This window comes from Cherax quadricarinatus, unplaced genomic scaffold (assembly GCF_038502225.1).
Source record: "Cherax quadricarinatus isolate ZL_2023a unplaced genomic scaffold, ASM3850222v1 Contig338, whole genome shotgun sequence".
Taxonomy (NCBI): Eukaryota; Metazoa; Arthropoda; class Malacostraca; order Decapoda; family Parastacidae; genus Cherax; species Cherax quadricarinatus.
In genome coordinates, this window is record NW_027195364.1 from 170,026 (window position 1) to 183,762 (window position 13,737).

Consider the following 13,737-nt stretch of genomic DNA (forward strand, 5'->3'; position numbering starts at 1 on the left):
GGCTCAAGTTTGGGGTGTGTAGAAAAATTTTCCCGAGTAAAGTAGGCCTTAGACAAGGTTGTGTGATGTCACATTAGTTTTGTTTAATATATTTATAGATGGGGTTGTAGAAGTAAATCACGAGGTCTTGGCAAGAGGCGTGGGTTAAAAGATAAAGAATCACACACAGGGTGGGGAGTTGTCATAGCTGCTCTTTGCTGATGACACTGTGCTCTTAGGAAATTCTGAAGAAGCTGCAGAGATTGGTGGATGGTTGGTAGGGTGTGTGAAAAATTAGTGAATACAGGAAAAGTGAGTTATGGGATAGCAAAGATTAGGTGATGAAAGATTGAATATCAGATTGGAGGAGAGAGAGTATGGAGGAGTGAGCGTATTCAGATATTTGGGAGTGGACGTGTCAGCGGATGGAGTCTATGAAAGATGAGGTGAATCATAAATTGATGAGGAAAAGAGTGAGTGGTGCACTTAGGAGTCTGTGGAGACAGAGAACTTTGTCCTTGGAGGCAAAGGGAATGTATGAGGTATAGTTTACCAACGCTCTTATATGGGTGAAGCATGGGTGATGAATGTTGGCGAGGAGAGGAGCTGGAGGCAGTGGAGATGTCATGTCTGAGGGCAATGTGTGGAGTGTGAATATAATGCAGAGAGGTGTAGTTTGGAAGTTAGGAGGAGGTCTGGGATTGCAAGGCGCTGTTGTCCAGAGGGCTGAGGAAGGGTTGTTGAGGGTGGATTTCGGTTCTGTAGAGAGAATGGAGCCGAAACAGAATAACTGGGAGTGTATCAGTCTGTAGTGGAAGGAAAGTGGGGGTAGGGATCGGCCTAGGGAAGGGTTGGAGGGAGGGGGTAAAGGAGGTTTGTGTCTGGGGGCAGACTTCCAGCAGGCATGCGTGAGCGTGTTTGATAGAATTGAATGGAACCGTGGTTTTAATACTTGACGTGCTGTTGGGTGAGAACAAGTAACATTTTATGAAGGGATTCAGGGAAACCGGCAGGCGGACTTGAGTCCTGGAGATCGGAAGTACAGTGCCTGCACTCTGAAGGAGGGTGTTAATGTTGCAGTTTAAAACTGTAGTGTAAAACGCCTGGCAGACAGTGATGGAGTGAATGATGGTGAGGATTTTTCTTTTTCGGGCCACCTGCCTTGGTACAGGAATCGGCCAGTGTGATAATAAAATAAAATGTCCCTTACGATGTCTTCTAATTTCCTCTGCATAATATTCACCACACTGATTTCAAACACAGTATCTTCGTTGCCTCCTTGCTGTAATATTGTTGGCACCTTGTATTCTAATACATTTCCTTTTGCATCCTTTGGCGAACTTCTTTCATACTCCTCAACACTAGCGATGTGATTGCGTTGTTTATTCTGCAATGCACCCAGTTTTGTATTACCCACCTGCTGATACATCCTCTTCAGATATGTAAATACAGTGGACTCGACTTCACGATGGCATGATTAATGATAAATCGATAGCGATACATTTTAAGCATGAAATTTGCCTCATTAAATGTCAAAAACTTCGACCAACACTATTTGTTCGTCTAGGGCATCACTTCTGGCCAGTGTTTACAAGCCAGCCAGCCACATGATGCGCTTCCAAACATACAATCGAACATTTCATATTATCACAGCCTTTTGAGGCGTTGCACCTGCAAATAGTCACCATGGGCCCAAGAAAGCTACAGTGCCAACCTACAGCAAAAAGGGTGAAATTACTATGAATGTGAAGAAGAGATCATTGCTAGTATGAAAGTGGAGTGCATGTCTCTCCAAGCTGGCCAGGTTGTACACAAGGCCTAAATCAATATCGCTACTATTGTGGCCAGGCAATCAAGAGAAACATTGCCAAGATGCAACTATGTTTTGAAACTGAGATGTGAAGTGATAGAGATGTTAGAGAGACTGTTATTAGTGTGATCACTTGAAAAACAGATAGCAGGAGATAGCATCTCTCAGCGATCATATGTGAAAAGGCTAGGAAGTTGCATGACAATTTAATTGGAAAAATGCCAGCAACTAGTGGTGATGAGTGAATTTTAGCCAGCAAAGGTTGGTTTGAGAGATTTAAAATCGTAGTGGCATACATAGTGTGATAAAGGCATGGTAGGGCTGCCAGCTTGGACAAAGCAGCTGAAAAATATGTGCAGGAATTCAAGAGTACATAGACAGTGAAGAATTGAAACCTGAACAAGTGTTTAATTGTGACACTGACAATGTTGTGAAACACTTAAAGATATCATAAAAGGCAGGAGGTACAGGCCTCTATGGACACAGATATATTTATGCGACAGAGGTCCAGTGACTCTCAAGCTGGTCCTAGTGGCGTTAAAGAAGAGGAGATAGCTTGAAAAAGGACTTACTACCTCAAGTCCTAATGGAAGGATTCCCTTCTAAACACTAACACCATCAACACTTCTCTCCATCCATCAATCATCACCAGATCTTCAATAAAGGTAAGTGTGTGTAACTGTGCATGTCTTCTTTGGTTTGTGTGTATTAAAATTAATATTTCATGTGGTAAAAATTTTTTTCAGTACTTTTGGGTGTCTTGCAGTTAATTTTGATTTCCATTATTTCTTATGGGAAAATTAACTCGACTAACGATAATTTCGATTAGCGATGAGCTCTCAGAAACAGATTAATATACGCTGGTTGAGGGTCCTGTACTAACTTCCCTCCATACTCTGTGCCTTCAATGACATTGAGTGTTTCATTGCCTTGTGAATTCTTACTCTCATCACTTTGCTTTTGCATGTTTTACTTTTAGTCTCCTAGACTCGGCTAACCTCTTCACTTAATATTTCAAGTCTCCCAATAGCATGATATCAGCAAGAGTAACTGACAGCTTCAATGTTCTATCAGATTCATATCATTTAAACTCCTGCCTCTCCCTTGTGTTCATAGTTTTCTGTTCCAGCTAATAGACACATTGAATAACATTAAGTAGCATCACATATTTCTGTCTTAAGTCCCATATTTGTTAGAAAATACTCTATTGTTCATGTCCTAATCTGAGCTTCACTTTCATTGCAAAAAGACTATTGCTGCTTTTATGTACCTACCACATCACTTATACATTTGTAATACCTGTCACATCCCTTTGTTATGTAATTGTTGATGAAATATTAAAGGTTTGCAGTATTTGTATTAGTATTAAGAACATCTGATATATATATATAAGCTAGGCTACCACGTTCTGGTGGCCCAGTTTATTAAATTTTATAATTATAGTAATATCGTAGATTGAGTTATAAAATCGTATTATTTCAGGCTAGTTTTACTTTGAAAACTTCAGAAGATTATTAGAATATGTGGTGACTGTAGAATAATTTAATCATGAAAATTTGGGATTTTAAATGGCCAACCCTTTCTTTTCAATTATATATAAATCACTTTAATCCTCTGCAGTCCTGCTTTCTTTTCTATAACTTTCAATAATATTTATTCTTCTTTCAACATACTAGCCATATCCAGACCAAAGCAGGGTGGCCAAAAGAAAAACAAATGTTTCTCTTTTTAACTTTACAATAATGTATACAGGAGAGGGTTATAACCCTTGCTCCTGGCATTTTAGTTGCCTCTTCACGACCTGCGCATGGATTACGGAAGAAATGGAAGACCATTTGTCAGCATTTTTTCATGAATTGGTCACAGTTTTTGTATTGAAAAGCAGATTTTTCTTGGTACCATTTATTGCTTGAACAGAAGGACAAGTTGAAAAGAAATGCATGTAAAGTAATACTGTTTCACTAGAAAAAATTTAATATTTATGCTTTGAATTTTTCACTTAATTTTCTATTGTATTAAAAACTTCTGCTGAAGTTTTACAGACACAGTCCAGCTGGTAGTAACTTCCACCCAAATGTATCACCCACGGTGTGGGTTCTCCCCAGTCAACCCAGTGTTCCTCACTGGTCACCCAGTAACTTCCATGGTCCTCCCCTCCTCCACATGCACCTCCACCTCCTCACCCCTGTGGCTACCTCTCATGGACCATCAAGCCATGGGCCCTCAGACAGGGCCTCCCTACCCATGGCCCTGCAAACCACGGATCACATGGTCAGCCACCTCATCGGACGCCATACCAATGGTATCCTGTGGCTCATAGCTCAACTCATAGTGTGGCTATTAGTAGACCATCAGATCACCGTGGAGAAATGGTGAGACTACATCAGGACCATCCCTACTCAACACCCAGAGTCCCAACAGTGGTCTGGAGGCTACTCAGTTTATCAGATGGTTTCTCCACCAGTGCGGGCCCACATCACTCTCCTGTACCACCCATGAATCAGCCTCACCCACCACCACATGCTCAGTAGAGAGAACCAGTAGCTGGGCACATATGTAGTTCTTCAGGTGAATGTCATTTTATCTCACTAAATGCACAAAAAGCTGCAAAGTTTTTAACTTGTATTAAGAATGCACATGAGTTCCCAACTTACAAATGAGTTGCATTCCTTTTCGTAGAGAAGTAGGTTAGTTTATGTAGAAAAGTAGTACAATGAATGGGTATGCTTTGCACATGTGTTTGTATTAGAGCTCGGTAATTGTTCAACTTTATTTGGTCTGTAAGTGTGGATACAGTATTTGTAATCAGTGCACTGGTTGTGTGGATATGTATGAATTGGTTGATGTGTGTAGATTTATTCTTTATTCTTCTAACTGTCAGCGTGGTTCTCGTTCTTATGTGCCTAGGCCTGAGAGGCCTGGGCAATAAACGTAGAATACGTTGAACAATGAAAGAACAAAACTACACGCATCAACAATTCACTCACATATCCTAATAACTCAGTGCACTGATACTAAATACTGTATCCCTTAGTTAATAAAGTTGAACAATACTGAGCTCTAACATGTGTGGCTGTACCGTGCGTGTACTGCTCTGCATAAACAACTCTAGAAAAGACCAACTCATTGGTGGGAGCATTCTTAACACAGAAGATTAAACTTCTGTTTCAGCACAGTGATAGTGGCATTACTGGCAACCCATATGTAACAGCTACAATTCTCTTATGAGCATGTATTGGTAGTGGCTGATATGGGTAACTCAGGAAAAATGATGAACGAAAGCTGCATCTAAACTGGTAGCCGGGACAATGTTAGAAGTTCACAAGTATTGGCTTGAGGTGTAATCTCACCGACTACTTCCGATGATGATGTTACTAGCCACACTATGGAATTGACTATGAGCCACGAACCATTGACGGCGTGGTGCTCAGCAGTGGCGGTGCCGCTTGACGATCCCATTACAGGAGCCGCCCCGGAGAGGCCAGCCAAACTGATGATGTGAGCAACAGTGGAGGAGTGGAGAGACATGGAAGTACTGGGTGACCATGTTTTGCTCGAAGAACACAGGAGAGCTTACACGATAGTGGTGGAAGTACCAGCGGACTGTGTCTGTAAAAATCGTGAGACTGCAATGTTAATGAAAATTGAGATGAAAAATTCCAAGCATAAATATTAAATTTTTCTCTGAGTGAAAACCACTTTTACGCCGACTCTTGCTGGCCGTGGTACCCGAAAAAAAAATGCCTTTAAGACTGTGACAATTCATGAAAATGTGACAAATGATGTCGACTATTCGTAATCATGCGTGTGCGTAGAGCAGCTAAGTAGCAGGAGCAGGGTTAGTATTTACTCTAATACGTACTAAAGGTCAAGAGAACATTTGTTTTTCTTTTGAATCACCCTGCTGGTCATTATAACAGTATGTTGAGAAGAATAAATATTATTGAGTTATAAGAAGAGAACAGTTTGCAGAGGATAAGTGGTTATATAATTGAAAGAAAGGGTTAATATTAAATCCCAGAAATTTTCATGATTAAGTATTCTACAGTCACCAATATACTCTAATAATCTTCTGCAATTTTCAAAAGTAAAACAGCTAAAATATCACGATTTTATAATCTCAATCTAAATGTAATATATAATTATAAAATTAAATAAACTGGGCCGCAATATGGTAACTAACCTGCTATATATATCGAATGTTCTTAATATAACCAAATACTTAAATAAAACTGCTACAATATTTACTAACAGTATAGCTGTAGTATGTATTGAAACATAAAAAGCAGCACAATCTTTGCAATAGTGAAACTCAGGTAAGACATGAACAATAAATGTTTTCTAATAAATATGGGGACAAATGCTACTAATGTTATTCAATGTGTCTATGGCTGGAACACTGCAATGTTGAGAAGATGAAACTTAAATGATATAGTCTGATAAATTTATTGAAGCATTGTCAGTCCTCTTTCAACTGACTATCAGCCTTTATTGAGACTAGGCGTGAAGGTAGCAGAAGTCTAGAGACTAAGAAATAAACATACAAAAGCAAGTGACTGAGTAAATTCAGGTACCAATGAGCACTCAATGTCGTGAGAAAACAGTATGGAGAGTGACTGCAGTGAACCTCAACCAGTGTCTTGTTTCTGAGCTCATGGGCCAATAAGCCTAGATTCGAAATAGAGATGGTACTACACATAAGTAATGGAAATCAAGACAATATCGTGCAGGCTACAAGCACTGAAAAAATTTTACCCATGTACTGAAGACATGCCACGAACCATGTTTTCTTTGACCAGATCTGGTGATGATGATAGTGGGAGAGGAGAGTGACCGATATTGGTCAGCAGAAGGAATCCGTGGGACTTGAGGTGGCTGAAGTCACACACAGAGATTTACTCCCTTCTTCTTTGCGCCACTAGTTTCAACGGTACTGGACCTCTGTACTTCTTGTCAATCACCAGAAGGCCTGTACTCCGTTCTTTATGACATTCATAAGTGTTTCTGGCGTGTCAGTGTGCAGTGAAACCTTGTTCGTTCAGTCTTCCTTATCTGCTGGCTACTCGCTTGAATTCCTGCACATATTTTCGGCCTTTAGTCCAACTAACTGTGTCCTGCCTTATCACACTATGTATGCCACTGCATTCTTAAATCTCTCAAACCAACTGCTTTTTATGGCTAAAACCACTCACATCACCACTGATTTATGGCATTTCAATTGGCTGTCGTACTAACCTTTTTCACATGATAACGAGTAACATCCCCTGCTATCTATTTTAATTTATCATACCAACAACAATCTCAACATCTTCTGTCACTGCGATCTCATTTGAAAACATAAATGCAGACCTCTTTAGCCTTATCCATCTACTGTTCATATATGTTTCTGTAAACACCTGGTCCCCACCCCTACCTTTCCTAAGCCTCCTTGTTCATCTGCTATCTATTCTCCGTCTTACTCTTAATTCTTTCAATTATAACTCTACCATACACTTTACCAGTACACTCAACAGACTTATCCCCTATAATTTTGCACTCTTTATCCCCTTTGCCTTTATACAAGACTATGCATGCTCTCTGCCAATCCTAGAGTACCTTGCCTCTTCCATACATTTATTAAATAATTGCACCAACCACTCCAAGCTATATCACCTGCTTTTAACATTTCTATCTTTATCCCATCAATCCCGGCTGCCTTACCCCTTTCATTTTACCTACTGCCTCTGACTTCCACTCACAACTGGCTCTTCCTCACTCTGCAAGATGTTATTCCTCCTTGCCTATCTGCAAAAATCCACAGCTTCCCTATCTTCGTAACATTGTGATTCCTCTAAATCTTCCCTCCATCTTCCCAATACCTCTAACTCTCCATTTAATAACTCCTCCTCTATTTTAACTGACAAATCCATTTGTTCTCTAGGCTTCCTTAACTTGATAATCTCACTCCCAAAACTTTTTCTTATTTTCAACAAATTTGTTGATAACAGCTCACCCACTCTCTCATTTGCTCTCTTTTACATTTAGCTACACTCTCTTAACCTCTCTTTTCTCCATATACTCTTCCCTCCTTGCATCACTTCTACTTTGTAGAAACTTCTCATATGCTAACTTTTTCTCCTTACTACTCTCTTTACATCATCATTCCACCAATCAGCTCCTCTTCCTCCTGCACCCACTTTCCTGTAACCACAAACTTCTGCTAGTTACTCTAACACTACATTTTAAACCTACATTCCTCTTCTGACCCATTGCCTATGCTCATTAGCCCATCTATCCTCCAATAGCTGTTTTATATCTTACCCTAACTGCCTCCTCTTTTAGTTTATAAACCTTCACCTCTCTCTTCCCTGATGCTTCTATTCTCTCATGCCTCCATCTACCTTTTACTCTCAGTGCTTCTGACTGAAAGTGATCTGATATATCTGTGGCCCCTCTATAAACATGTACATCCTGAAGTCTACTCAACAGTCTTTATCTACATTACATAATCCAACAAACTTCTGTCATTTTAAGCTACATCATACTCGTGTATACTTATTTATCCTCTTTTTCTTAAAATATGTATTACCTATAACTAAGCCCCTTTCTATACAAAGTTCAATCAAGAGGCTCCATTATCATTTACACCTGGCACCCCAACACCTACCACACACTCTCTAAAAGTTTCTCCTACTTTAGCATTCAGGTCCCCTACCACAATTACTCTCTCACTTGGATTCAAGGCTCTATACATTCATAACATCTCCAAAATCTCTCTCTCCTCTGCATTCCTCTCTTCTCCAGGTGCATGTACGCTTATTATGACCCACTTCTCGCATCCAACCTTTACTTTAATCCACATAATTCTCAATTTACATTCACTCTTCTCTTTCTCCTTCCATAACTGATCATTTAACATTACTGCTACCCCTTCCTTTGCTCTAACTCTCTCAGATACTCCAGTATAATGTAAATCAAATTAATCATTCAGACACCCAAAAGTATTAAAACAACTATTGTTTTTACATTCTAATGTACATTTATCTGCAAATCAAGGAGACATGAATAAACCAATATGTGGCCTTGTACATGAAAGTTCTTTATGTGTGGAAGACAGGAAGAGGAGAGGATGGAGAAGAGTTACTATTGTTTGGAAGGAGTCCCTTTCCATGGGAGCTTCAGGTACAAAGTCCTTTCTGAGTTGCTTCCTTCTTTGTTTTTAATGCCACTAGGACCAGCTTGAGAGTCACTGGACCCTGTCTAACAAAAAATTGTTTGAAAGGTCTGTTTCTGGCATTACTTCTAAAATTTTCCTAAAATGAGAAGACACTGTCATTAGACATGTTGCATACCTGCCTGCAACAGTTTTGTCAGAGTGATGTTCATCTAAATCCTTCATCCCTAATCCACACAGCACGCATCTCCTTAGTCTCTGAATAAGCAACTACCCTCTCTGCTCTTTCTCCTCTGAGGCAATTTCTGAGCTGTGGTCTGTTGCTGATGCTGATTTAGGTCTAACAGCTCTTCAGTGATTAGCTCTTCATTTTGGTCCTCCACCAACTCTTCATCCTCACCATAACCTCCTTTAATAGCTTCCCCAATGCCACAACACATTCCCACAACTGGCATAGGGGTTGTCAAGTCACCCTCAAACCCTTCAAAATCTTTGTCAGAGACACACAACTCTGGCCACAATTTTCTCAACAGGTCATACGTCTTGAAGTCACTCCTACTAAGCCTTACCTATAGGTTTATGCAATGGAATACTGAAGATCTCTAGAACTCTCTTGAGTCCAATTCAGAGTCGAGTTATGTTAAAGCACCTTTGAAACATTGCTTTGGCGTAAGTTTTGAAGTTAAAATGATCTACTGCTGGTCCATGGGCTGGAGAGAGGAGTGATATTAGAAGACAGAAACACTATATTAAAATTAAACTGCTTCTGTTTGATCTTCCAAGTCTGAGGATAGTAGGAGCAATGTCCATTACCAGGAGTTTCCTCGACCGCCAATTTCTAAGCCATATCGAAAATCAAGCAAATATTTTGGCGGAAAAATCATAATTTCAAAATTACGCAATGATTCAAGGGGCGAAATTCAAAAGGGTCCTGTATATGAATGAAAGATACTCTTCAGAAAAATTAAAAAAAAATACTTAAACCAAATTAAAGATGGGCAACAATTCAATTTAATTTGTGATAAATGATAATTTAAGTCTATTCTTACAAATACTGTAGTACTATATCAAATAATTTTTTAAATGATGTAATACAGCATTTAGTCTGAAAACAACTATTAGTTAACAATGAGAAAAAATTTGCACATGCAGACCAAGGTCATATACATCAGGTTTTCTAACAAGTAACATTACCTTTTTTTAATTTCTGACGTTTAAAAATACAAGAAATATGATGTTACTTCCAGTAAAATCAAATCCTTCAGTAACGAAGAATTCATGATCCTACATAATATGTCACAGTTTAAAGAGAACAGTATATAATTATGGATGCTATACAACTTTGCTGTTAGAAATATTCTATTTCTACCGAAATTCCATACTGTGCAAAAGCTTACAGTGTGTGTGTGATTGAACAGTTGGAAAATTCATCAAATATTCTCATTATGTATAATGATGTGTTAATGGCCTGAGTGAGTTTAATATAAATGTCAAGAGCCTGGAACACATCAATATAAATCAAGGGAAACCTGTATTCTTCTAGATATATAGGCACTAAGGACAAAGGGAAATGAATGACAAGAATATTTAGTCACAAGCAGACATGACAGAATACAAACTGCATTTATATAAAAGACAAATGAATGAATATGCGTTGTGCTTTATAGTACTCTGAAGTTTGAGACGCTGCTTGATATGTGGGTACATTGAAACCCACTAGTGGAAGTAGATGGGACAGAGATTTAGTAATAGAGTACAGTACTAGAATATACAGTGTCTTTAGATCAAGTGCAGTACTGACAAGTTGACAAATAAGATAGGCCAGGTGTTGCACATGTGCATATTCATAAACAGCGGTATTGTGCTCTCTTTGATCTAAAAATTCCCTATTGCTACTCAAACAATTCCAGATTTACATGCTACTACAAGTATTGTATTTATTCCCCTGGGATGTGTACTACCTTTTCTGAAGGTGTCATGCAATAAACGCTGCTGCAAATATTATCAATATACTTTAGGATATATAGCAATATACCCTGGAATGTGAACTAGCATTCTGAAGCTTGCATGCAGTAGCTCATTAAATAATACCACTATATTTGGTACATAAATCCAACACACAAATGAAGCAGCCAGAAACAAAGGTAACAGTACATGGCACACCATCAGCACTCTAACAACCATGATCAAGCATCTCCTCAAATACCTTGCCCAGGCTCTCTCAATCCCATATGCCCATTGCAGATAGTCTAATGCATCAATATAATTTCAGGATTATTTTCCTGATTTAATATAAAAAATCATAGAAAATGCTAAAAACATGATCTAAGCTATGTCTTGTTCTCTACAGCTCAGCGACTAACAGATCTTTGAGGATGAAATTTAACATCTATGTAAAAATTGAAACAACACTTGCGTCATATTAATGTTGACAAGTGCTGTTTTGTAATGTAAAAAAGTGCTACAAAACATACTGCTACTGAAGCTAATTAATATAAATAATTTACCTGAGCTATCTGTTGTAGGCCATGTAAGAAGGATGCGATAGGTGAGTTTTACATAATAACTACAAATTGATTATTACAATATCAGCAACAGAAGTGATCCCAATGAGTTGAAATGCAACGCTCTTGTTAGTAACAGTGTATTTTGCATTTAATTTTTTTAAGTCGGCTGAAAAATAACTTTTACAAAATATCTGATATCAACACATTTCATCTTATATAAATACAATTATGATGCTGAATTTGAATTATCACGAAGTAACATCCTTCAACAAAATCCATAGATAATTTTCATAAATGATTAATCAAAGTTAAATTGACCAGTGATTATCATATATATATACCTGGGATTTAGTATTTTCCATAAAAATTATAATCCACTCATTTGACTTAATTTTCACAGATTTTTAGTGATTCGATTACCTATGAGATTTATGGGCCAGTGAAATATGCCAGATTAACCTAATGCCATCCCACGATCCAAACTATCTACTCACAACCTTCCATATCAATATCAGCGTTACGTTTTACCATGACAGTGCAGACTATTTATTGTATTAATATCACGTTAAGCATAATTTTGTTTATCCTTTATATAAGTAATCACATTTATTTCAATGTTGCCATGTAAATAAATTTAATATTCCTAAAACTCAAATACCTGCAATATTACTGATTAAAAGTATGAATAGTAATGATACCTATATAAACTGAAATAATTATCTAAAAATACAAAGAAAGAGAGATTGTAGTTTTCATCTACAGTATGAAAAAGCATTCTGAACTCTGCACTGATACTGAACTCTCTGGACCTAGTGAAGTCAGTGCATACATAACTCAATAATGACCTCCAATCGCCTCTGATCACCATGATCTTTTGCCTGTTGCAGTTTTATATTGAGGGTCTTGGGAGACCAAATTGGAATTGTTTTACCATAACCAAGAACAAAGCAACTGTATTGGTGAGGTGGAATCATGCAGGTATATCCTGGATATAATGAACCCTAAGAGTAAAGTACTAGTGATTCTGCTGAAATGGTGCACAAGGTGCTCAAACTCAGTCTTGAGCAAAATTCACACAAGAACAAAGTACACCAAAGCAACAACCTCCTGCATTGCAGAAATATCACTGCAACCATACACAGCATCAAACAATATAGCATGTTGGTGCACATGCATAATCACATACTGAAAGGTTCCAGATGTTCAAATGTTTTTCTTGGGAAGGAACTGCCCACTGACACTTAAAGAGACAAACCAGTCTTGGACAGGAGAAATTCTTCCAAGAATATTAAGGACTAGAAATACCAGCATTGGACTCAAGACAGATAAGACAATCAGTACAAAACTTTGCAAGGCCATATGGCATGTGTAATTTACTAATTTTTCTGCTTCCAGTGGTGCAGGTGTAGTTGGCAATGCCTGTGAGACCAAGCTAGAACCATGTGACAGCCCAGAGATCATTTGTGAGGGTCTCCCTGGAGGAATCCACACTAAGATGAAGGATGAGCAACCTTCCTCCTTTGTATACTTCTAATCTGCCTTGATGAGTTTTCAAGAAGTTCTTCCTCCCAGAGCCCAGCCATTGGCCAGGCTTGCCAACCTAACAATGTTTTGGTTCCCACACTGCCTATAGAAACACAAAACAACTCCACTTGAAGGGAGCTATGAGCATGCAGAAAGGCCCAGTAGCTCCTGAAATATAACTTTACAATGATCTGGGAAAAACAAGTGACCAGGTTGTGTTGCTGAGTGAAGAGTTCCTCATGATAGAAGCAGGACAGTGTAGGGCACCGAATATCAACCAGATGGTGAGGCTAGCAAGAAAAACTTATCAGGTGGAAGGAAAGCCAACCCTTGTGGGAACAAGCATATAAGTACCAGGTACCCATTTCATTGATGGTGAACATAGACCAGCAGGTGTAAGAAACATGCCCAATGTTCTACCTGGCTGAATCGAACCCAGACCCTAGTCGTATGAAGGAGAGCTTTAACCCACCAGGCAAAAATCTCACTTATAGAAAGTGAACAACACTGCAGTGAGGTAGGAGAAGTTATTACAAAGCACAGAGTGCATGTACAAATTCACCAAGTCCCAGAAGGAGATGAATATCAGTGTGATTGAAGTGTGACGCATATTATAGGTGAGCTCCCCAGTAGAGTACTGATGTTGGATATGTACAAAAAAAAAAAAATAAAATAAAAGTATGAAGTGAGTATTATCAGTAACTACAAGAAAACATATATACATAAATAAAGTACAAAATAAAACTACTACATACAGCTTAAAA